Raw genomic sequence first — 23,823 nt, 5'->3', positions numbered from 1 at the left:
CTTGCATTCTTGGGATAAACCCCACTTGATCATGGTGTATGATCCTTTTAATGTGCTGTTGAATTGTTTGCTAGTATTTTGTTGAGGATTTTTGCATCTATGTTCATCAGTGATATTGGCCTGTAGTTTTCTTTCTTTGTGACATCTTTGTCTGGTTTTGGTATCAGGGTGATGGTGGCCTCGTAGAATGAGTTTGGGAGTGTTCCTCCCTCTGCAATATTTTGGAAGAGTTTGAGAAGGATAGGTGTTAGCTCTTCTCTAAATGTTTGGTAGAATTCACCTGTGAAGCCATCTCGTCCTCGCCTTTTGTTTGTTGGAAGGTTTTTAATCACAGTTTCAATTTCAGTGCTTGTGATTGGTCTGTTCATATTTTCTATTTCTTCCTGGTTCAGTCTCGGCAGGTTGTGCATTTCTCAGAATCTGTCCATTTCTTCCAGGTTGTCCATTTTATTGGCATAGAGTTGCTTGTAGTAATCTCTCATGATCTTTTGTATTTCTGCAGTGTCAGTGGTTACTTCTCCTTTTTCATTTCTAATTCTATTGATTTGAGTCTTCTCCCTTTTTCTCTTGATGAGTCTGGCTAATGGTTTATCAATTTTGTTTATCTTCTCAAAGAACCAGCTTTTAGTTTCATTGATTTTTGCTATTGTTTCCTTCCTTTCTTTTTCATTTATTTCTGACCTGATCTTTATGATTTCTTTCCTTCTGCTAGCTTTGGGGTTTTTTTGTTCTTCTTTCTCTAATTGCTTTAGGTGCAAGGTTAGGTTGTTTCTTCGAGATGTTTCCTGTTTCTTGATGTAGGCTTGTATTGCTATAAACTTCCCTCTTAGCACTGCTTTGGCTGCATCCCATAGGTTTTGGGTAGTCATATCTCCATTGTCATTTGTTTCTAGGTATTTTTGGATTTCCCCTTTGATTACTTCAGTGATCACTTCGTTATTAAGTAGTGTATTGTGTAGCCTCCATGTGTTTGTATTTTTTACACATCTTTTCCTGTACTTGATATCTAGTCTCATAGCGTTGTGTCGGAAAAGATACTTGATACGATTTCAATTTTCTTAAATTTACCAAGGCTTGATTTGTGACCCAAGATATGATCTATCCTGGAGAATGTTCCATGAGCACTTGAGAAAAATGTGTATTCTGTTGTTTTTGGGTGGAATGTCCTATAAATATCAATTAAGTCCATCTTGTTTAATGTATCATTTAAAGCTTGTGTTTCCTTATTTATTTTCATTTTGGATGATCTGTCCATTGGTGAAAGTGGGGTGTTAAAGTCCCCTACTATGATTGTGTTGCTGTCAATTTCCCCTTTTATGGCTGTTATTATTTGCCTTATTTATTGAGGTGCTCCTATGTTGGGTGCATAAATATTTACAATTGTTATACCTTCCTCTTGGATCAATCTGTTGATCATTATATAGTGTCCTTCTTTGTCTCTTGTAATAGTCTTTATTTTAAAGTCTATTTTGTCTGATACGAGAATTGCTACTCCAGCTTTCTTTTGATTTCCATTTGCATGGAATATCTTTTTCCATCCCCTCACTTTTGGTCTGTATGTGTCTCTAGGTCTGAAGTGGGTCTCTTGTAGACAGCATATATATGGGTCTTGGTTTTGTATCCATTCAGCCAGTCTGCGTCTTTTGGTGGGAGCATTTAATCCATTTACATTCAAAGTAATTATCGATATGTATGTTCCTGTTCCCATTTTGTTAAATGTTTTGGGTTTGTTATTGTAGGTGTTTTCCTTCTCTTGTGTTTCTTGCCTAGAGAAGTTCCTTTAGCATTTGTTGTAAAGCTGGTTTTGTGGTGCTGAACTCTCTCAGCTTTTGCTTGTCTGTAAAGGTTTTAATTTCTCCATCACATATGAATGAGACCCTTGCTGGGTAGAGTAATCTTGGCTGTAGGTTTTTCTCCTTCATCACTTTAAGTATATCCTGCCACTCCCTTCTGGCTTGCAGAGTTTCTGCTGAAAGATCAGCTGTTATCCTTATGGGGATTCCCTTGTGTGTTATTTGTTGTTTTTCCCTTGCTGCTTTTAATATGTTTTCTTTATATTTAATTTTTGACAGTTTGATTAATATGTGTCTTGGTGTGTTTCTCCTTGGGTTTATCCTGTTTGGGACTCTCTGTGCTTCCAGGACTCGATTAACTCTTTCCTTTCCCATATTAGGGAAGTTTTCAACTATAATCTCTTCAAATATTTTCTCAGTCCCTTTCTTTATCTCTTCTTCTTCTGGGACCCCTATAATTCGAATGTTGGTGCGTTTAATGTTGTCCCAGAGGTCTCTGAGACTGTCCTCAGTTCTTTTCATTCTTTTTTCTTTATTCTGCTCTGCAGTAGTTATTTCCACCATTGTATCTTCCAGGTCACTTATCCTTTCTTCTGCCTCAGTTATTTTGCTATTGATCCCATCTAGAGTATTTTAAATTTCATTTATTGTGTGTTTCATCATTGCTTGGTTCCTCTTTAGTTCTTCTAGGTCCTTGTTAAATGTTTCTTGCATTTTGTCTATTCTATTTCCAAGATTTTGGATCATCCTTACTATCATTATTCTGAATTCTTTTTCAGGTAGACTACCTATTTCCTCTTCATTTGTTAGGTCTGGTGTGTTTTGACCCTGCTCCTTCACCTGCTGTGTGTTTTTCTGTCATCTCATTTTGCTTATCTTACTGTGTTTGGGGTCTCCCTTTCACAGGCTGCAGGTTCGTAGTTCCCATTGTCTTTGGTATCTGTCCCCAGTGGCTTAGGTTGGTTCAGTGGGTTGTGTAGGCTTCCTGGTGGAGGGAACTAGTGCCTGAGTTCTGGTGGATGAGGCTGGATCTTGTCTTTCTGGTGGGCACGTCCACGTCTGGTGGTGTATTTTGGGATGTCTGTGGCCTTATTATGATTTTAGGCAGCCTCTCTGCTAATGGATGGGGCTGTGTTCCTGTCTTGCTAGTTGTTTGGCATAGGGTGTCCAGCACTGTAGCTTGCTGGTCGTTGCATGAAGCTGGGTCTTGATGTTGAGATGGAGATCTCTGAGAGATTTTTGCCATTTGGTATTGCGTGGAGCTGGAAGGTCTCTTGTGGATCAGTGTCCTGAAGTTGGCTCTCCCACCTCAGAAGCACGGCCCTGATGCCTGGCTGGAGCACCAAGAGCCTGTCATCTTCCCGACTTCTTAATTAGTCAAGCTGCACACTGAACACCTCTCTTCCATGTTTCTTACTGCATGCCTGACTGCGGAAGCAGTTTGCACTCGCTGAGGACTCACTCGGGCCTCCTCCTACCACTTCTTCCTCAACACTTGCTGACAGCCTCCGGGGAGTTTCCTCTGAATGGCAGTGTCCGCATACACCAGGTGCTGAGGCCTCCGTGGACCGAGGGACCCGCGGAGACTACCACCCTCAGGTCACGGAGCGGGAGAGGTTCGCGCTGCTTCCAGGCCTGGGTCTGGCCAGCATGCAGCTGCGGCGAGGGCTCTGGGGCTCCACGGCACACAGCCCCCAGCCTGTCCCCGGGCCCCCAGCTCACAAGAGGGCCCAGTAGACTGGAGGAGAAGCCTGCACACGCCTCTCCCCATGTTCTCTGCTTCCTGTGCTTTATAGCATGTTCCCACTAGCCATCTATTTTACACATGGTAGTGTATATATGTCAATCCTAATCTCCCAGTTCGTGCCACACTCCCCTTCCCCCCCGTGTCCACATGTCCATTCTCTACATATACGTCTCTATTCCTGCCCTGCAAATAGGTTGATCTGTACCATTTTTCTAGATTCCATATATATGCATTCATATATGGTATTTGTTTTTCTCTTTCTGGCTTGCTTAACTCTGTATGAGAGGTTGTGGAGAAAAAGGAACCCTCTTGCACTGTTGGTGGGAATGTAAATTGATACAGCCACTGTGGAGAACAGTATGGAGGTTCCTTAAAAAACTAAAAATAGAACTACCATATGACTCAGCAATCCCACTATTGGACATATACCCTGAGAGAACCATTATTCAAAATGACGCATGTACCCCAATGTTCATTGCAGCACTATTTACAATAACCAGGACATTTCTTATTTTCTATGTCTGTGAATCTATTTCTGTTTTGTAAATAAGTTCATTTGTATCTTTTTTTTAGATTCCATATATAAGCAATATCATATGATATTTGTCTTTGTCTGACTTACTTCACTTAGTATGATAATCTCCAGCTCCATCCATGTTGCTGCAAATGGCATTATTTCATTCTTTTTTATGGCTGAGTAATATTCCATTGTATATATATACCACATCTTATTTTTCTGTTCACCTATTGATGGACATTTCGGTTGCTTCCCTGTTTTTGCTATTGTAAATAGTGCTGCTATGAGCATTGGGGTGTATGTGTCTTTTTGAATTATAGTTTTCTCTGGATATATGCCCAGGAGTGGGATTGCTAGATCACATGGAAACTCTATTTTTAGTCTTTTTAAGGAAACTCCATACTGTTTTCCATAGTGGCTGCACCATTTTACATTCCTGCCAATAGTGTAGGAAGGTTCCCTTTTCTCCACACCCTCTCCAGCACTAATTATTTGTAGATTTTTAAGTGATGGCCATTCTGACCAGTGTGAGGTGATACCTCATTGTAGTTTTGATTTGCATTTCTCTAATAATTAGTGATGTTGAGCATCTTTTCTCATGCCTGTTGGTCATCATGTATGTCTCCTTTGGAGAAATGTCTATTTAGGTCTTCTGCCCATTTTTTGATTGGGTTGTTTGTTTTTTTGTTATTGAGTTGTATGAGCTGTTCGTATATTTTGGAAATTAAGCTCTTGGCAGTCATATCGTTCGCAAATATTTTCTCCCATTCTGTAGGTTGTCTTTTTGTTTTGTTCATGGTTTTCTTTTCTGTACAAAAGCTTATAAGTATGATTAGTTCCCATTTGTTCATTTTTGCTTTTATTTCTATTTCCTTGGGAGACTGACCTAAGAAAAGATTGGTACAATTTATGTCAGAGAATGTTTCACTTATGTTCTCTTCTAGGAGTTTTATGGTGTCATGTCTTATATTTAAGTCTTTAGGCCATTTTGAGTTTATTTTTGTGTATGGTGTGAGGGTGTGTTCTACCTTCATTGATTTACATGCTGCTGTCCTGCTTTCCCAACACCACTTGCTGAAGAGACATTTTCTCCATTGTATATTATTGCCTACTTTGTTGAAGATTAATTGACCATAGGTGGGTTGGCTTATTTCTGGGCTCTCTCTTCTGTTGCATTGATCCATATATCTGTTTTTGTACCAATACCATGCTGTTTCGATTACTGTAGGTTTGTGGAATTGTCTGAAGTCTGGGAGGGTTATGCCTCCAGCTTTCTTCTTTTTCCTCTGGATTGCTTTGTCAATTCTGGTGGCAATTCTGGGTCTTTTATGGTTCCACATAAATTTTAGTATTATTTGTTCTAGTTTTGTGAAAAATGTCATGGGAAATTTGATAGGGATTGCATTAAATCTGTAGATTGCTTTGAGGGTATGGTCATTTTAACAATATTAATTCTTCCAATCCAAGAGCATGGAATATATTTCCATTTCTTTGAATCATCTTCAATTTCCTTTATCAATGTTTTATAGTTCTCAGAGTATAAAACTTTCAACTCCTTGGTCAGGTTTAGTCCCAAGTATTTTTTTTTTTTTTGATGTGATTTTAAAAGGATTTTTTTTTTTTTTACTTTCCCTTTCTGATATTTCATTGTTAGTGTAAAGAAATGCAACATACTTCTGTATGTTAATCTTGTATCTTGCTACCTTCCTGAATTGTTTATCAATTCCAGTAGTTTTTGTGTGGATTCTTTAGGGTTTTCTCTATAGAATATTATGTAATCTGCATATAATGACAATTTTACCTCTTCTCTTCCAATGTGGATAACTTTTATTTCTTTTTCCTGTCTGAATGCTGTGACTAGAACTTCCAATACTATGTTGAATAGAAGTGGTGAGAGTGGGCATCCTTGTCTTGTTCCAAATTTTAGTGGGAAGTCTTTCAGCTTTTCATCATTGAGTATTAAGTTGGTTGTGGGTTTGTCATAAATAGCTTTTATTATGTTGAGATATGTTCCTTCTATACCCACTTTGTTAAGAGTTTTTATCATGAATGGTTGTTGAATTCTATCAAATGTTTTTTTCTGAATCTATTGAGATGAGATGGTCACATGATTTTTATTCTTCAGTTTATTAATGTGTGTATCACATTAATTGATTTTCAGATATTGAGCCCTCCTTTTATCCCTGGGATAAATCCCACTTGATCACGGTGTATGATCCTTTAAATGTATTGTTGAATTCAGTTTGCTAGTATTTTGTTGAGGATTTTTGAATCTCTGTTAATCAGTGACATTGGCCTGTAATTTTCTTTTTGGTGATATCATTGCCCAGTTTGGTATCAGGTTGATTCTGACCTCATAGATTGAGTTTGGGAGCATTCCCTACTGTGTAATTTTTTGGAATAGTTTGAGAAGGATAGGTGTTAACTCTTCTCTATATGTTTGGTTGTGCAGTCATCTGGTCCTGGATTTCTGTTTGCGGTGAATTTTTTTTTTTAATTACAAAATCAGTTTCACTACTAGTAATTGGTCTGTTTAGATTGTCTGTTTCTTCCTGAGTCAGTCTTGGCAAGTTGTATGTTTCTAGTAATATATCCATTTCTTCTAGTTTGTCCAATTTGTTGGCATATAACTTGGTAGTTTTCTCATTGTGTTCTCTATGAGAGATCACATACTAGGCCACAAAACAAGTCTCAACAAATTTAAGAGTATAAAAATTATATCAAGTATTTTTTTTCTGACCATAATGGTCAGAAACTAGAAATCAATTAGAAGAAAAATGGAAAAAGCATAAACACATGGAGACTAAGCAATATGCTACTCAAAACAAATGGGTCAACATAGAAATCAAGAGGAAGTCAGAAAATACCTCAAGACAAATGAAATTGGAAATACAACTTGCCAAATCTGTGCGAGGCAGCAAAAGCAGTTCTAATAGGGAAGTTTATATCTGTACAGGCCTTCCTCAAGAAACAAGAATAATCACAAATAGACAACCTAATCTTTCATTTAAAGGAAGTAGAAAAAGAAGAACAAGCAAAGCCCCAAGTCAGCAGAAGGATGGAAATAAAAAGATCAGAGAGGAAATAAACAAAATAGAGGCAAAAAATAGAAAAGATCATTGAAAACAAGAGCTTGCTTTTTTGAAAATATAAACAAAATTGATAAATTCTTAGCCAGGCTCATCAAGAAGAAAAGAGAGAGGACCCAAGTAAACAAAATAAGAAGTGAAAGAGGAGAAATATGAACCTATGGCTATGATTGGAGTATTTAGTCCATTTAATTATTGATAAGTATGGACTTATTGCCATTTTGTTAACTGTTTTTTGGTTGTTTTTGTAGTTCTTCTTTTGTTCTCTTCCTTGTGATTTGATTATTATCTTTAGTGTTAAGTTTGGATTCCTTTTTCTTTTTTTGTATCTATTATAGATTTTTGGTTTGTGGTTACCATGAGATGTATATACAGCAACCTATATTTATACATGATTACTTTAAGTTGCTGGTCTCTTAATTTTTTACTCCCCAATCTCTACAATTACTGTTTTGACATTGTATTTTACATCTTTTTGTTTTGTATATTCCTCACTTGCTTATTGCAGACATGGATGATTTTTACTACTTTTGTCTTTTAACCTTCCTATTAGTTTAATATATGGTTGATTTACTACCTTTATTGTATATTTGCCTTTACCAATGAGCTTTTTCCTTTCATAATTTTCATGTTTTTAGTTATGTCCTTTTCTTTTTCACTTAGAGAAGTCCCTTTAACATTTCTTGTAAAGCTGGTTTTGTGGTGCTGAACTTTTTGGCTTTTGCCTGTCTGTAAAACTTTTGATCTCTCCATCAAATCTGAATGAAAGCCTTGCTGGGTAGAGTATACTTGGTTGTAGGTTTTCCCATTTCATCATGTTAAATATATCATGCCACTCCCTTCTGGCTTGCAAAGTTTCTGCTGAAAAGTCAGCTGATAGTCTGATGGGAGTTTCCTTGTACATAACTTGTTGCTTTTCTTTTACTGCCTTTAATATTTTCTCTTTATCTTTAATTTTTGCCATCTTAATTATGTGTCTTGATGTTTTCCTTTTAGTTGATCCTGTTTGATACTCTCTGTGCTTCCTGGATCTGGATGTCTATTTTCTTTCTCAGGTTAGAGAAGTTTTCAGCTATTATGTCTTCAAATATGTTCTCTGCTCCTTTCTCTCTTCTGTTTCTGGGACCAAGAGGTCTCTTAAACTGTCCTCATTTCTTTTTATTCTTTTTTCTGTTCATCTTCAGTGATTTCCACTACTCTCTTTTCCAGCTCCCAGATGTATTCCTCCATATCATCTAATTGATATCTAATTATTTATTCCTTCTAGTGTTTTTTTTAAATTTTTTTTACTGTGCCATGTAGCTTTTGGGATCTTAGTTCCCCAACCAGATATTGAACCTGGACCCTCAGCAGTGAAAGTGTGGAGTCCTAACCATGGAACCACCAGGGAATTCCTCCTTCTAGTGTATTTTAAATTTCAGTTATCATATTCTTTATCTCTGGTCCTTCTTATATTTTTAACTCTTTGTTACACATTTTTAACGTCTCACACTATTCATCCAATCTCCCCCTGAGTTCTTTGATTATTTTTACAATCCTTACTTTAAGCTCTTTATTGGGTAGATTGCCTATCCCCACTTCACTTAGTTCTTCTTTGGGGTTTTATCTTGCTCCTTCACTTGGAACATGTTCCTTTGTCACTTCATTTTGCATAGTTTGCTGTTTTTATTTCTATGTCTCTGGTAGGGTGGTTATGTTTCCCACTTGCTTGGAGAAGTGGCCTTTTGTAGGAGACATCCTATGCATCCCAGCAGTGCACTCCCCTCTGGTTATCAGAGCTATATGCTCAAGGGGTGCCTCCTTTGTGGTCTGCATGTGTACTTCTGTTGTGGTGGGCTGACTACTGTGGGCCATACTGGTAGGTATGGCTGACTCCTGATCTGGTTGGTTGCCAGGCCCTGCCTTGTGTGGTGTTTGCTGGCTGCTCTTTGGTGGGGCGAGGTCATGTTGGCTGGCTATGGAGCCCTGGGGGATCCTGAGGTTAGTGCTTGCCCTCTGGGGGGAAGGCTGCATCCTGGGGTAGGTGGTTGTGGGGACAGAGTTCTTGGATCTAGTGTTGGCTTGCTGGTGGATGGGTCCACTTCCTGACATGGGTGGCTGCAGATTCTGGAGTGCCCCAAGGCTGATGCGGGTCCACTGGTGAGTGGGGCTATATCCTGCCATGGATGGCTGAGGGATCCAAGGTGTCTTGGAGCTTGTGTTGGCCTGCTGGTGGGTGGGGCAAAGACCTGGGCAGTCCCAGGACTGGTGTTGGCTTGATGGTTGACAGGTTGGGGCCCAAGGGGTCCTAAGGCTAGTGCTGGCTCACATGTGCGTGGAGCTGTGTCAGGATTTCTGGCTGCAGGACCCTGGGGGTCCTGAAGCTGTTGTCAGCCTGCTGGTGGATGGGTCCAGATCCTGGGGCCAATGGCTGAGGGGCCCAAGGTGTCCCAGAGTTGGTTTTTCCCTGCTGGTGGGAAGGACTGTGGGTAGTGCAGACCTGCTGGTGGTCAGAGCCTGGCCCAGGGGAGCCTGCAACTAGTGCCTGTTCACTGGTGGGTGAGGCTGATCCTGAGTTTAGGGCTGGTCCCCTGGTGGTTGAAACAGGGTCCTGGGGACTCTGGCTTCAGGGCCCTTGGGGTCCTGAAGTTGGTCTGTCAGACTACTGGTGAGTGGGGTTGGGTCCCAGAGGGTTCTGGGACTGATGCATACCCACTGGTGGGTGGAGCCAGGTCCTGGAGACACTGGCTGCAGGGCCCTGGGGGTCCTGGGGCTAATGCCAGCCCACTCATAGGTCAAGCCAGGTCCTGTGCCCCTGGTGGATAGGCCTACATCCTGGGGCAGCTGTGAGGTCAGGAGGTCTTAAGGTAGCCTGACTGCTGGTGAGTAGGGTTGTGTCCCTAGCCAGCTAGCTGCTTGGCTTGGGGCATCCTAGGATTGGTGTTGACAGGCTTGTTGGTGGGGCCAGTTCTAGGGTTAATAAGATAGAGGGAGGATTCCAAAATGGCACTTGCCAGCACCAGTGTCCTCATGGTAGAATGAGCTTCCGAAAATGACTGCTACCAATGTCTATGAGCTCCAGTTGCTTCCTGCCTCTCTGGAAGGCTCTCTAGGATCAGTGGGTAGGTCTGACCCAGGCTCCTTTCAAATTACTTGCTTCTGCCCTGGGTCCTGGAATGTGTGAGATTTTGTGTGTGCCCTTTAAGAATGGTGTCTCTATTTCCCACAGCTCTCATGGCCTTTAAAACCAAATGTTCTGGGGGCTTGTCCTCCACAAAATTTCAAAAGCAGTCCTCAAGTCAATATTTTCTATTATTTTATTTAAGAAGCCCCCATAATACAAAACCTACAGCAAGGAAACACAAAATAACCTGGCAGATATTAAAGGTCGCTAGGAGGAGAAAGAGTGGATGTTTTAAGTTCAAACCAAGACCTTTAGGATGTGTTGGAAAAGCCCCTGGCCTGGAGTCAAGAGATCTCTGTTCTGGCTCCAGCTGTGTGACTTGGGGCAAGTTGCTTAGCTTCTCTGGGTCTCAGGTTCCCACATTGTAACTAGAAGAGGTGGGGCTGGACAGTTCCTGAGATTCTCCTCAGCTCTTGTCCTCAGTGCTTCTCAGATCCAAGAGGAGGCCTGACTGAAAGCATTTGGTCCTGTACTCATGCCTTAACATGGATATCACCTGGACGGCGGATGCCTCCTTCCTGCTGGATTAATTTTTATTTGTGAAAAGTCTATGAAGCAAGGTAAAGCCTTTGATTCACATGAATTCTTTGCAAGAAAAAGCATTTAGCTTGGAGCTTCAGGAAAGGTAAAAACACTGCTAAGCTGGGCAGAGAGGGATTTTCACTCTACTGTGACATTGGTATGTGCAAGGGATCAGCTAATGATTTGCTAGTTGGAGTCAGAATTGCCCATCCACTATGCAATAGTGCTAAGTCTGTATAGAAATGTGCGCCACATCCTAGAAATATAGTCTGCAGAAACCATCATGGTGTCTGGCACATGGTAAGTGCTCAGTAAATATTTGATGTTACTTTGAGGATTCTTCTTCCTCAACCTGGGTAGAGAAAAGAGCTGTTTCCTATTCTGTCACCATGCAATTTATGTTTGAGTAGTAGGCTTTACTGCTTGCTGCTTCCTTCTGCTCACCAAGAGAGAAATTGTGGAAATAGGTATGCTTGGGATGGGGTGAGGGTGGGTTCAGGGAATTGGCGGTAGAGAATTCATACACAAGGTTCCTTGGAAAATTCAAATTACCATCAATCTGAGAAAGGGAAGGGCTATTACGAGAACCTCTTTAGGAGGTGTAGCAAAGATACCTAGATCAAGCAGTTCCACTGATTTCTCACTTTTTCTCCCCATTTTTTTGCAGTTAACATGTATATACTAATAAAGTGTAGAATAATATAGATATCACCATCACTAGGTATTTTAATAAAACAAAGTTTTATTAAAACAAATTTCATCAGTGTCCCTTTCCCCAATCACCTGTCAATCATGATTATGTAGGGGGAAAGAACCCAATCGCCCATTTGGAAAAAAAATCATTTAAAGCACTAACACCTGAGGAATAAACACACTTGATTAGGAAGTTCCAGATATCCCTTCAACTTTACTTTTTAAAAATTTTGGCAAAAAGCATGTAACATAAAATTTAACATCTTAACCATTTTAAAGTGTACAGTTCAGTTATGTTAAGTATATTCACATTTTTGTGTAACAGATCTCTAGAACTTTTTCATCTTGTAAAACTGAAACTATATGTCCCTTCTTCCTTTGAACTCTGAAAAACGCAAGAAAAACATTTTTTGAAGGGGATGCGTTAAAAGCACAAGCTATATGGGTTTGATTTTACCCAAGGGATGGAAAGGGAGGAAATTAACTAAATCAATATTTATTGAGCACCTGCTAGGTGTCAGTCCCTGTTACGCAGCATATCCATGTACTCTACTGTTCTGAGATTCTACACCTGTCATTTTTGTTGATCTTGTTGACATGAAGATGCTATAGGGGCTTGTAAAAGCCTGACTACCTGTGTGATATATAGAATCTGGGATACTTGTCATCTTTTTTTTTTTTTTTTGGAATGAGATATTTAATGTAAAGAATAATTATTCTTTGCTTTTCATTTATCAATTACTTAAAATTATATATATATGTATATGTGTGTGTGTGTGTATGTATATATAATCACATACACACATACATATATAGAGAGAGACTGGGTACCATAAGTTACATTTTCCATTTGCATTACTCTGTCCAGTTCCTTAATACTTTTTTTGAAAGAGTACAACCCCCCTCCACAATACCCTTCATATGGGCTTAGTTCTAGTGTTCACAAATAAATGAAGAAAATAAACTATAAAGTATTTTGAAAAAAAGTATTTTACTTGGTTAGAAGTGTCATTCCCAGGCAATCAATCTGTGAGAAAGTCTAAAAGCCAGTTGCTTACACAAAAGTTTAAATATTTATTCAGCTTAAGTGTTTAAAGCATTAGAAGAAAATGAACACAATTCAATAAGTAAGAGGTGATGAAATGGATCTGGGAAAGAAAGCAATGATTGAAATCTTGTCTTTTCTACCTTCTCTTTAAGATATGGTATCTTTAAGACCATGTAGCCTGAAATGGTCCAAAGAGTTCATTTCCAATGTGATAAGATAAAATGGGCTCAGCATATCTTGAGATGCAAATGGCTTTGACTTGGCAGTGTCTAGCTGAAATCATTAAGGATTAGGTCTGAACAAATTCATAAGCCAAAAGCACAGCAAGGAAAACAACTATTGGCTGAATATCCTTGACTAAAGCAGATGCTCCAACAGCAGCAACATAAAATAACGTTTGCCTAGCACTTGCCAGTTTTCTCTAGGGTTCTGACATCAGTTTTGCCCACCAGCCCTATTCACCAGACCCACTGACAGGAGTCTGGGGTGGGGGTGGGGGTGATGTTTGGGAGACCAGGCTTACTGTCTTAGTATCTTCTGTTGATATTGGCAGAAGTACTGCATTCAAATTCTGGTTGTCTGGCTTTTAACTTATTTATTCCTTGCTCCATTTCAACAAAGCATTTAGACATAGCATGAGAAACAAATGGTAATCATCAGTTTAAATAATCAATAGGAAAATTTAGACAAAGGTCAAAAGAAGGCAGGACAATAATAGGAAGAAGCTGTAAGAAATTAAACAGAACCTCAATTGAATAGAGCTGGGAAGCCAGAAGGGGGAGCTCTCATACCCTACGACCATAGCAGAGCCCAACAGGAAGAAAAAAGACCTCCTCTTCTTTCCTGGCAAGAGCTCAGCCAAGGAGAGACTGTCACCACCCAGCCAATGGAAAACCATGGACTGTTTACTAAAACCCTCCCAACTTCCTTTTCCCCTTTATAAAAGAGTTCTCCTTTCCATTTTTGCTGAGGACTTGCATACGGTTTGCGATGGTTGCAGATTCTGAACTGCAATTCTTTGCTGAGCTGGAATAAACCCATTTTTGCTGGAGAAATAATTGACAATTTATTTGTTTTAGGTCAACATTTAAGTGGCCTGTATGGGAATCCAGAGAAGACCCTGGATGACTCCGAGGCTGGTTACTCACTGCTTTTCTTACTGACCCTGGGGTTTGAGGGTAAGTATTTCTCCTGGAACCAACCTTCTGCCCCTTTTGCATTTTGACACCCTCCACATTTATTTTGGGATCTGTTTTAAGGTTTTTGTCCTTTCTGTTAAGGACTTGTTCTGTATGTGAGTAGCTGTTTGGTTCTTAGGCCTTGTTTTGAAATCAGACTGTTCAACTTGTATGGGCTATCCATCAGCCCATTCCTTTGGGAACAGAGGCTGTTTCACTGCAACTGTGCCAGTTTAGCCTTCAGTCCAATTCCCTCTAGAATAAGGGCTGTTCTATTGGAACTGTGCTGAGCAGCTTTCGTTCTGGCTCCTCCAGGACCAGACTGTTTTTTACGAACTGGCTGATATTAAGCCTGCCAGCTATTTGAGCTATTTGAGTTGTTTAAGCTGTTGGAAAATTATTCTCTTACTCTAGAGAAAATCCTCTGAGGAATGGGATCCATTTATCTAAATATTTTGAGGGTGTCCCTCCACAGAAACCCTGGCTGATTTTATGTTTGAAAACCACGGTTCTTCTAATCATTTCTAACTAAATAGACTGACCTAATCAAAGGCAATTTAGAATATCAATGAACATTATAGGGAATTTTGAAATCCCAAAACTTACTTTTCTTAAAACCAAATTGGGCAGAGGGCTGGGCAAGATGGTGGAAGAGTAAGATGTGGAGATCACCTTCCTTCCCATAGATACATTAGAAATACATCTACACGTAGAACTGCTCCTACAGAACACCCACTGAATGCAGGCAGAAGATGTCAGACCTCCCAAAAGGCAAGAAACTCCCCATGTACTTGGGTAGGGCAAAAGACAAAAGAAATAACAGAGACAAAAGAATAGGGACAGGACCTGCACCAGTGGGAGGGAGCTATGAAGGAGGAAAAGTTTCCACATACTAGGAAGCCCCTTCGTGGGTGGAGACTGTGGGTGGCAGAGGGGGGAAGCTTCGGAGCCACGGAGGAGAGCGCAGCCACAGGGGTGCAGAGGGCAAAGCGGAGAGAATCCCGCACAGAGGCTCGACGCCGAGCAGCACTCACCAGCCTGAGAGGCTTGTGTGCTCACCTGCCGGGGCGGGTGGGGGCTGGGAGCTGAGGCTCGGGCTACAGTCAGATAGCAGGGAGAGGACTGGGGTTGGCGGCGTGAACACACTCTGAAGGGGTTAGCACACCACAGCTAGCCGGGAGGGAGTCAGGAAAAGTCTGCAGCTGCTGAAGAGGCAAGAGACTTTTTCTTGCCTCTTTGTTTCATGGTGCACAAGAAGAGGGGATTCAGAGCACTGCCTAAACGAACTCCAGAGACGGGCGCGAGCCGCGGCTATCAGCACGGACCCCAGAGACGGGCATGAGACGCTAAGGCTGCTGCTGCTGCCACCAAGAAGCCTGTGTGCGAGCACAGGTCACTATCCACACCACCCCTCCCGGGAGCCTGTGCAGCCCGCCACTACCAGGCTCCCGTGATCCAGGGACAACTTCCCCGGGAGAACACACGGTGCGCCTCAGGATGCTGCAACGTCACAGCGGCCTCTGCCGCTGCAGGCTTGCCCTGCATCCGTACCCTTCCCTCTCCGCCCCGCCTGAGTGAGCCAGAGCCCGAGAAGCAGCTGCTCCTTTAACCCCGTCCTGTGTGAGTGAAGAACAGACGCCCTCAGGCGACCTAAACACAGAGGCGGGTCCAAATCCAAAGCTGAACCCTGGGAGCTGTGCGAACAAAGAAGAGAAAGGGAAATCTCTCCCAGCAGCATCAGAAGCAGCGGATTAAAGCTCCACAAACAACTGGATGTGCCTGCATCTGTTGAATACCTGAATAGACAACGAATCATCCCAAATTCAGGAGGTGGACTTTGCAAGAAGGATATATTAATTTTTCCCTTTTTCCTTTTTTTGTGAGTGTATATGTGTATGCTTCTGGGTGAGATTTTGTCTGTATAGCTTTGCTTTCACCGTTTCTCCTAGGGTTCGGTCTGTCCGTTTTTTTTTTTTTTTTTTTTACTTAAAAACTTTTTTTTCTTACTAAAATTTTTCTTAATAATTTTTTCCTTACTTTTTATTTTAAAAAATTAAAAAAAATTTTTCTTAATAACTTTTTTGTATTTTTCATTTTAAAAAATTAAAAAAAATTTTCTTAATAAATTTTTTTCTTAATAATTTTTCTTATTTTTCCATATAAAATATTAATCAATTTATTTTAAAAAATTAAAAAAACATTTTTTCTTAATACATTTTTGCTTAACAATTTTTTTCTTATTTTTTATTATAATAGCTTTATTTTACTTTATTTTATTTTATTTTATCCTCTTTCTTTCTTTCTTTATATTTTTTCTCCCTTTTATTCTGAGCCATGTGGATGAAAGTCTCTTGGTGCTCCAGCCAGGCATCAGGGCTGTGCTTCTGAGGTGGGAGAGCCAACTTCAGGACACTGGTCCACAAGAGACCTCCCAGGTCCATGTAATACCAAATGGCGAAAATCTCTCAGAGATCTCCATCTCAACATCAAGACCCAGCTTCATGCAACGACCAGCAAGCTACAGTGCTGGACACCCTATGCCAAACAACTAGCAAGACAGGAACACAGCCCCATCCATTAGCAGAGAGGCTGCCTAAAATCATAATAAGGCCACAGACATCCCAAAATACACCACCAGATGTGGACGTGCCCACCAGAAAGACAAGATCCAGCCTCATCCACCAGAACTCAGGCACTAGTTCCCTCCACCAGGAAGCCTACACAACCCACTGAACCAACCTTAGCCACTGGGGACAGATACCAAAAACAATGGGAACTACGAACCTGCAGTCTGTGAAAAGCAGACCCCAAACACAGAAAGATAAGCAAAATGAGAAGACAGAAAAACACACAGCAGATGAAGGAGCAGGGTCAAAACACACCAGACCTAACAAATGAAGAGGAAATAGGCAGTCTACCTGAAAAAGAATTCAGAATAATGATACTAAAGATGATCCAATATCTTGGAAATAGAATAGACAAAATGCAAGAAACATTTAACAAGGACCTATAAGAACTAAAGAGGAACCAAGCAACGATGAAAATCACAATAAATGAAATTAAAAATACTCTAGACGGGATCAATAGCAGAATAACTGAGGCAGAAGAATGGATAAGTGACCTGGAAGATAAAATAGTGGAAATTACTACTGCAGAGCAGAATAAAGAAAAAAGAATAAAAAGAGAGACCTCTGGGACAACATTAAATGCACCAACATTTGAATTATAGGGGTCCGAGAAAAAGAAAGGGACTGAGAACATAGTTGAAGAGATTATAGTTGAAAAATCCCAATTATGGGAAAGGAAATAGTTAATCAAGTCCTGGAAGCACAGAGAGTCCCATACAGGATAAATCCAAGGAGAAACATGCCAAGACACATATTAATCAAACTATCAAAAATTAAATATAAAGAAAACATATTAAAAGCAGCAAGGGAAAAACAACAAATAACACACAAGCCATTCATTATAAGGTTAACAGCTGATCTTTCAGCAGAAACTCTGCAAGCCAGAAGGGAGTGGCAGGATATACTTAAAGTGATGAAGGAGAAAAACCTACACCCAAGATTACTCTACCCAGCAAGGATCTCATTCAGATTTGATGGAGAAATTAAAACCTTTACAGACAAGCAAAAGCTGAGAGAGTTCAGCAACACCAAACCAGCTTTACAACAAATGCTAAAGGAACTTCTCTAGGCAAGAAACACAAGAGAAGGAAAACACCTACAATAACAAACCCAAAACATTTAAGAAAATGGGAACAGGAACATATATATTGATAATTATCTTAAATGTAAATGGATTAAGTGCTCCCACCAAAAGACACAGACTGGCTGAATGGATACAAAAGCATGACCCATATATATGCTGTCTACAAGAGACCCACTTCAGACCTAGATACACATACAGACCAAAAGTGAGGGGATAGAAAAAATATTCCATGCAAATGTAAATCAAAAGAAAGCTGGAGTAGCAATTCTCATATCAGACAAAATAGACTTTAAAATAAAGACTATTACAAGAGACAAAGAAGGACACTATATAATGATCAAGGGATCGATCCAAGAGGAAGGTACAACAATTGTAGATATTTATGCACTCAACATAGGAGCACCACAATACGTAAGGCAAATACTAACAGCCATAAAAGGGGAAATCGACAGTAACACAATCATAGTAGGGGACTTTAACACCCCACTTTCACCAATGGACAGACCATCCAAAATGAAAATAAATAAGGAAACACAAGCTTTAAATGATACCTTAAACAAGATGGACTTAATTGATATTTATAGGACATTCCATCACAAAACAACAAAATACACATTTTTCTCAAGTGCTCATGGAACATTCTCCAGGATAGATCATATCTTGGGTCACAAATCAAGCCTTGGTAAATTTAAGAAAATTGAAATCGTATCAAGTATCTTTTCTGATCACAACGCTCTGAGACTAGATATCAATTACAGGAAAAGATCTGTAAAAAATACAAACACATGGAGACTACACAATACACTACTTAATAACGAAGTGATCACTGAAGAAATCAAAGGGGAAATCAAAAAATACCTAGAAACAAATGACAATGGAGATATGACTACCCAAAACCTATGGGACACAGCCAAAGCAGTGCTAAGAGGGAAGTTTATAGCAATACAAGCCTACATCAAGAAACAGGAAACATCTCGAAGAAACAACCTAACCTTGCACCTAAAGCAATTAGAGAAAGAAGAACAAAAAAACCCCAGCCAGCAGAAGGAAAGAAATCATAAAGATCAGGTCAGAAATAAATGAAAAAGAAATGAAGGAAACAATAGCAAAAATCAATGAAACTAAAAGCTGGTTCTTTGAGAAGATAAACAAAATTGATAAACCATTAGCCAGACTCATCAAGAGAAAAAGGGAGAAGACTCAAATCAATAGAATTAGAAATGAAAAAGGAGAAGTAACCACTGACACTGCAGAAATACAAAAGATCATGAGAGATTACTACAAGCAACTCTATGTCAATAAAATGGACAACCTGGAAGAAATGGACAAATGCTTAGAAATGCACAACCTGCCGAGACTGAACCAGGAAGAAATAGAAAATATGAACAGACCAGTCACAAGCACTGAAATTGAAACTGTGATTAAAAACCTTCCAACAAACAAAAGTCCAGGACCAGATGTCTTCACAGGTGAATTCTATCAAACATTTAGAGAAGAGGTAACACCCTTCCTTCTCAAACTCTTCCAAAAAATTGTGGAGGAAGGAACACTCCCAAACTCATTTTATGAGGCCACCATCACCCTGATACCAAAACCCGACAAAGATACTACAAAAAAAGAAAATTACAGACCAATATCACTGATGAATACAGATGCAAAAATCCTCAACAAAATACTAGCAAACAGAATCCAACAGCACATTAAAAGGATCATACACCATGATCAAGTGGGGTTTATCCCAGGAATGCAAGGATTCTTCAATATATGCTAAACAATCAATGTGATACACCATCTTTACAAATTGAAGGATAAAAACTATATGATCATCTCAATAGATGCAGAAAAAGCTTTTGACAAAATTCAACACCCATTTATGATAAAAAAAACTCTCCAGAAAATGGGCATAGAGGGAACCTACCCCAATATAATAAAGGCCATATATGACAAACCCACAGCAAACATCATTCTCAATGGTGAAAAACTGAGAGCATTTCCTCTAAGATCAGGAATGAGACAAAGATGCCCACTCTCACCACTATTATTCAACATGGTATTGGAATTCCTGGCCATGGCAGTCAGAGAAGAAAAAGAAATAAAAGGAATACAAATTGGAAAAGAAGAAGAAAAACTGTCACTATTTGCAGATGACATGATGCTATACATAGAGAATTCTAAAGATGCCACCAGAAAACTACTAGAGCTAATCAATGAATTTGGTAGAGTTGCAAGATACAAAATTAATGCACAGAAATCTCTTGCATTCCTATATGCTAATGAGGAAAACTCTGAAAGAGAAATTAAGGAAACACTCCTATTTACCATTGCAACAAAAAGAATAAAATAGCTAGGAATAAACCTACCTAAGGAGACAAAAGACCTGTATGCAGAAAATTATAGGACACTGAGGAAAGAAATTAAAGATGATACAAATAGATGGAGAGATATACCATGTTCCTGGATTGGGAGAATCAACATTGTGAAAATGACTCTACTACCCAAAGCAATCTACAGATTCAATGCAATCCCTATCAAACTACCACTGGCAGTTTTCACAGAACTAGAACAAAAAATTTCACAATTTGTATGGAAACACAAAAGACCCCGAATAGCCAAAGCAATCTTGAGAGTGAAAAATGGAGCTGGGGGAATCAGGCTCCCTGACTTCAGACTATATTACAAAGCCACAGTAATCAAGACAGTTTGGTACTGGCACAAAAACAGAAATATAGATCAATGGAACAGGATAGAAAGACCAGACATAAACCCACGCACATATGGTCACCTTGTCTTTGATAAAGGAGGCAAGCATATACAGTGGAGAAAAGACAGCCTCTTCAATAAGTGGTGCTGGGAAAATTGGACAGATACATGTAAAAGTATGAAATTAGAACACTCCCTGACACCATGCACAAAAATTAACTCAAAATGGATTAAAGACCTAAGTGTAAGGCCAGACACTATCAAACTCTTAGAGGAAAACCTAGGCAGAACACTCTATGACATACATCACAGCAAGATTCTTTTTGACCCAGCTCCCAGAGAAATGGAAATAAGAACACAAATAAACAAATGGGACCTAATGAAACTTAAAAGCTTTTGCACAGCAAAGGAAACCATAAACAAGACCAAAAGACATCCCTCAGAATGGGAGAAAATATTTGCAAATGAAGCAACTGACAAAGGATTAATCTCCAAGATTTACAAGCAGCTCATGCAGCTCAATAACAAAAAAACGAACAACCCAATCCAAAAATGGGCAGAAGATCTAAATAGACATTTCTCCAAAGAAGATATACAGATGGCCTACAGACACATGAAAGAATGCTCAACATCATTAATCATTAGAGAAATGCAAATCAAAACTACAATGAGGTATCATCTCACACCGGTCAAAATGGCCATCATCAAAAAATCTAGAAACAATAAATGCTGGAGAGGGTGTGGAGGAAAGGGAACCCTCTTGCACTGTTGGTGGGAATGTAAATTGATACAGCCACTATGGAGAACAGTATGGAGGTTCCTTAAAAAGCTACAAATAGAACTACCATATGACCCAGCAATCCCACTACTGGGCATATACCCTGAGAAAACCATAGTTCAAATAGAGTCATGTACCAAAATGTTCATTGCAGCTCTATTTACAATAGCCAGGACATGGAAGCAACCTAAATGTCCATCGACAGATGAATGGATAAAGAAGGTGTGGCACATATATACAATGGAATATTACTCAGCCATAAAAAGAAATGGAATGGAGGTATTTGTAATGAGGTGGATGGAGTTAGAGTCTGTCATACAGAGTGAAGTAAGTCAGAAAGAGAAAAACAAATACAGTATGCTAACACATATATACGGAATCTAAGGAAAAAAAAAAAGACCACGAAGAACCTAGTGGCAAGATGGGAATAAAGACACAGACCTACTAGAGAATGGACTTGAGGATATGGGGAGGGGGTGGGGTGAGATGTGACAGGGTGAGAGAGTGTCATGGACATATATACACTACCAAATGTAAAATAGATAGTTAGTGGGAAGCAGGTGCATAGCACAGGGAGATCAACTTGGTGCTTTGTGACCACCTAGTGGGATGGGTGGGATGGGGAGGGTGGGAGGGAGGGAGATGCAAGAGGGAAGAGATATGGGAACATATGTATATGTATAACTGATTCACTTTGTTATAAAGCAGAAACTAACACACCATTCTAAAGCAATTATACTTCAATAACGATGTTTAAAAATAAAAGCTATACAGACAAAATCACACACAGAAGGATACACATGCACACTCACAAAAAGAGAAAAAGGGAATATATATCTATATCTATATCTATATCTATATCTATCTATCTATCTATCTATCTATCTATCTATCTATCTATATAGATATAGATATAGATATAGATATATATCGTTGCTCCCAAAGTCCACCTTCTCAATTTGGGATGATTCGTTGTCTTTTCAGGTATTCCAGAGATGCAGGGTACATCAAGTTGATTGTGGAGATTTAATCCACTGCTGCTTAAGCTGCTGGGAGAAATTTCCCTTTCTCTGCTTTATTGGCACAGCTCCCGGGGTTCAGCTTTGGATTTGGACCCGCCTCTGCATGTAGGTCGCCTGAGGGCATCTGTTCTTTGCTCAGACAGGACGGGGTTAAAGGAGCAGCTGATTCGGGGGCTCTGGCTCACTCAGGCCTGGGGGAAGGGAGGGGTACGGAATGCGGGACGAGCCTGCCGTGGCAGAGGCCAGCGTTAGGTTGCACCAGCCTAAGGCATGCCGAGTGTTCCCCCGGGGAAGTTTTCCCTGGATCACGGGACCCTGGCAGTGGCGGGCTGCACGGGCTCCCGTGAGGGGAGGTGTGGACAGTGACCTGTGCTTGCACACAGGCTTCTTGGTAGTGGCAGCAGCAGCTTTAGCATCCCATGCCTGTCTCTGGGGTCCGCGCTGGTAGCCGCAGCTCGTGCCCATCTCTGGAGCTCCTTTAAGTGGCGCTCTTAATCCCCTCTCCTCACGCACCAGGAAATAAAGAGGCAAGAAAAAGTCTCTTGCTTCTTCGGCAGCTCCAAACTTCTTCCCGGACTCCCTTCCGGTTAGCTGAGGCACACTAGCCCCCTTCAGGCTGTGTTCACGCAGCCAACACCAGTGCTATCCCTGGGATCCGACCTCCGAAGCCCAAGCCTCTGCTCCCAGCTCCTGTCCGTCCCAGCGGGTGAGCAGACAAGCCTCTCGAGATGGTGAGTGCTGGTCGGCACCGATCCTCTGTGCAAGAATCTCTCTGCTTTGCCCTCTGCAACCCTGTTGCTGCACTCTCCTCCGTGGCTACAAAGCTTCCCCACTCCACCATCCGCAGTCTCCGCCCCTAAAGGGGCTTCTAGTGTGTGGAAACATTTCCTCCTTCACAGCTCCCTCCCACTGGTGCAGGTCCCATCCCTTTCCTTTGGCTCTGTTTTTTCTTTTATCTTGTACCCTACCCAGGTACGTGGGGAGTTTCTTGCCTTTTGGGAGGTCTGAGGTCTTCTGCCAGCGTTCAGTAGGTGTTCTGTAGGAGTTGTTCCACATGTAGATGTATTTCTGATGTATTTGTGGGGAGGAAGGTGATCTCCGCGTCTTACTCTTCCACCATCTTGAAGCTCCTCTGGAACTTTACTAGGGAGGAAACACAAAAAAAGGAAAAGACCTACAATAACAAACCCAAAACAATTAAGAAAATGGTAATAGAGGGGTTTCCCTGGTGGCGCAGTGGTTGAGAATCTGCCTGCTAATGCAGGGGACACGGGTTTGAGCCCTGGTCTGGGAAGATCCCACATGCCGTGAAACAATTAGGCCTGTGAGCCACAACTACTGAGCCTGAGCATCTGGAGCCTGTGCTCCGCAACAAGAAAGGCCGTGATAGTGAGAAGCCCACGCACCGCGATGAAGAGTGGCCCCCACTTGCCACAACTAGAGAAAGCCCTCACACAGAAATGAAGACCCAACACAGCCATAAATAAATAAATAAATAAAAGAGTAAAAGTGAAGGCTTTAATAAAAAAAAGAAAATGGTAATAGAAACATACATATCAGTAATTAACTTACTGTAGATGGATTAAATGTTCCAACCAAAAGATACTGACTGGCTGAATGGATACAAAAACAAGACCTGTATATATGTTGTCTACCACCTAGGGACACATACGGGCTGAAAGTGAGAGGATGGAAAAAGATATTCCATGCAAATGGAAATCAAAAGAAAGCTGGAGTAGCAATTCTCATATCAGATAAAATAGACTTTAAAATAAAGACTATTACAAGAGACAAAGAAGGACACTATGTAATGATCAAGGAATCAATCCAAGAAGAAGATATAACAATTGTAAATATTTATG

The sequence above is a fragment of the Balaenoptera acutorostrata genome, chromosome 20 (genome assembly GCF_949987535.1).
Source record: "Balaenoptera acutorostrata chromosome 20, mBalAcu1.1, whole genome shotgun sequence".
NCBI lineage: Eukaryota > Metazoa > Chordata > Mammalia > Artiodactyla > Balaenopteridae > Balaenoptera > Balaenoptera acutorostrata.
Note: the sequence above shows the minus strand (reverse complement) of the source record.